The sequence below is a fragment of the Pelodiscus sinensis genome, chromosome 4, assembly GCF_049634645.1.
Source record: "Pelodiscus sinensis isolate JC-2024 chromosome 4, ASM4963464v1, whole genome shotgun sequence".
Taxonomy (NCBI): domain Eukaryota; kingdom Metazoa; phylum Chordata; order Testudines; family Trionychidae; genus Pelodiscus; species Pelodiscus sinensis.
In genome coordinates, this window is record NC_134714.1 from 51,347,785 (window position 1) to 51,351,339 (window position 3,555).

Sequence of the window (3,555 nt, forward strand, 5' to 3'; positions counted from 1 at the left end):
CGGCTACCCCTCTGAAACTTTTGTAACATAACATTTTAAGCGAATGTAAGCGCGCTGGGCTGGTGGTGTAACTCGTCACATTTTGTTTTGAATAGGAGATATTTTACGTGGCTAAAGAAATGGCGAGGACTGTTTGTCTTTCCATAGGACAGTGGCACGTTTTACCCTAGCTCTTTGTACAATCAGAGGTGCATTAAACTAAACTGAAAACTGTATATCTTGGAAATCATTTCAAGCCAGAAGATGCAGCAGAACCCCTAGCTCCCGCAACTATGTGCACAATAGTTGTGTGGATCCGTAGAAGGTGTAGCCTGGAGGAAAATGAACTGCTGATCTCTTTAAATCCACAAGGTAAAAGTCCCCTCACAGCTGCAAGCCTGTTACAGTTATAAGTGGCCGGGCTATTTGCGTTTTTAACAGACTTGTACAAGTGTGACGAGACAGTGCAACCGACCGGCATCATCAGCATTTCACGCAGAACACTACCCTGTGTAGAACAGATTATCGGGCAAATTGACGGATTTTGTGCATATTTGCAAGATTGGCGAAGGAAAAAAACGACTATCCAATAAACATGCATGGTTCGTGTGTACTTGGATTCATATCTGTTTATCTGTGGGGATGAAGTGAGTAGCAGTATATGATCTGATTTAAAAGCACAATCATATGGGATTGTCAATACATCTAAACTCAAACTGCAATTCTAGAGGCCACTTAGTTTAATTATCTTGTTCACGTTAATTCAGCGTATTGTGGCAGTATGGTAGACAGGATTTGTTTGCATTTGGGATGGCCATATTACTTATATATGGAGGCGTGAATACCGTAAGCATATTTTCAGGAATATTTATACGAGTTTTTTAAACAAGCTGACTTCAGCCACATTCCTGCTACTTTAGTGGTTGCCGTCCAAAAAAACTCATGTGGTTGGGTGTTGTTAACGCAATCGTTTCTGAAAAGTGAGATTTAAAGGTGCACCAGTGAGCACTCATAGAAATTAAAATAGTAATTGACTTTCCAGGAGCGTTTGTAGAAGAAAAGTGATTGTAAGTGTTATTGCACATATCCAGTGAGTAAACAGAAATGGCAGTATGTTCCTTTGTGACAAAGCTAATCAACACATCTCGAATTTTGGATTCTGAGTAACCAATTGCAAAATGATTGAATTTTTGTGAAACACATAAAATAGTTTTGATCTGAGAAAATGACAATCTGTTCACTGACATTTTGCAAATAGGAAAAAAAGGAAAATGTTATTAGATAAATGATTCATCATTAATTAGTTGTTCAACTCTGCTGTCAGTTGTTATATTGGAATTGTGTCTATTGACTGCCAAAACATGGGGCTGTTTCTGCCATCTGCTCTGATCACTCCAGGAACACATTTCTGTGTTTCCAATATTGCAGCCCTAAATCAGGATGAAGAGAGGGGAGAGGTGGTACTCTACAAAGTTCCACCCACAAAATAAACTCTTATGTGAGTCACCAAAATCAGATACTGCTGATTAGGCTGTGTAGATGGTCAAAATGGACTGGGTTCCTTGATCTTGCCTTCCTCAGATGGAGCTTCAATATGTCGATGGGCTCTGCTAGGCTCTTTCAGCTTTGTTTTTTCTTAGTGAGAAGGGAGGAATTGGTGCTATTGCCTAAATTTATCCATTGAGATGGCACTCTCCAGTAAATAGTACAGATCTGTGAGCTTCCCTCTCTGTTTCCACATAAGAAATTAAATATTTAACCATGTTCACATGGAATATTTAGCCTGTGGCCTTTGAGTTAAATCTGAATTAAGATAATTAAAGTTAAAAGATGACAAATGATGAGCTTTCGTGGGCACAGCCCACTTTTCAGATGACTGGAGTTTTGACTCAACTCCAGTCATCTGAAGAAGTGGGCTATGCCCACAAAAGCTCATGATACCATCTGCATGTTTTGTTAGTCTATGAAGTACTACCAGGCTATTTCTTGTCTTTTAAGTTTATCCTGTACAGACTAACTCAGCTACCCCCTGAAGCTTAAGATAATTAAATCAGTTCACATGTCTCTGAGTGATTATTCCAGACTTTTTGCAGATTCTCATACATACTTGTCTCTTTATTACATTCATGTCCACACTACAAAATTAAATAGATCTTAGGCCACCTCTAGACTTACCATGCTGAAGAGTGATCTGCTGGCATTCAGTTTAGTGAATCTAATAAGGACCCACTAATTCGAACAGTGAGGGCACCCCTGTTGATGCCAGTACTCCTCAATTTATGAGGGGTAAGGGAAGTCAATGGGAACATTTGCTCCTATCAACCTCTGAGGACATGGCACCAAGCTTGGCTTAAGGTACATCGAGTCCAGCTACGTTATGTATGTTTAGATGCCATTTTTCCTTTCAGGCAGAATCTGTACTTGCATTTTAATACGGTATTATACAAAGTATGTACGCTGCATGTGCCTCTTTTGTAACAGATAGGAATACAATGTCTTAAGATCTCAGCTTCCTTTTGGCTTTCCCTGGGCTCTGTCATACTTGGGTTTTAAACTCTATCTGCTCTTACTGTCCTCAAGCTTTTATTTAACCAATCTTTTTCTCTTGAAATAAGGGTTTTACCTGAGGGGGAGGTGGAAACCCAGCTGCAGAAGCATTCTCTTTTATCTGGGCTTTAAAATAAAGCCCAGAAACCAAGGTCTCACGTCTCTAGTCAGGCACTTTGCTGCTTGCCCCCTTTCTCTATTTTTCTCCTTCCTCTTTCCTAATTGTGCATCTCTCCTCTCTGCATTTCTTCCCCTGAAACAACTCCCAATCCTGTCTCCTGGGGCTTTGTTCCCACTAACTGTTCCATCCCCTAAAATGATCAGCAATGAAATGCAAACCTTTATATGTCATCCTTAGACTTTAAGACATGTTTAGGGGATGTAGTCCTTTCAGAGCCAGGAAGTAGGAGGTTGGGAGCGAATTAGGCTCCAGGAGCTCCAGTATAGATTGTGGTCATATCTGTGGGATGAACCATTTGAGGCCAAAACAACTGAGAACCAGCTGTACCATCTTCCCAAGTTAGATCCCAAAAGAGAGGCACCCAAAGAAAGGTTATGTGGACTCCCAATGAGGGCATGGTACCCTAGTAGGGATAAGTCATTTGGTGGGTCCTCTGAGGGCACTGGCAATCTGCATCAGAACCCTAGTATAAGAAGACACTGAATTCTTCTCAATTTAGCAAAGCAAGGACTGACTGCACTTTTGTCTCTGTGTTTAATGCAATCCCAGCCTTTTTTTCCCCCATAGATCATGTCTCTTCATGTCCTTTCTTAAATGGTGGTGTCAGTGCAAACCTGCTTTTAAAAACTCTCTTCAAATGTTGCCTAAGCAGCCCTTGGAATCGTGACTGGCTTCTGATTGCTTATTAGTAGTGCATGAAAATTCTACAGGCTCATTTACATGTGTGTTTTCTCACAATATTTAGAATAAGATGATGCACACAATTTGTCACCTGACAGCAAGGTTTCCTCTAAGGTGCACACCTGCATGGGCACACACCAAGAATTTGAGTCCCACCCACCTCCTCA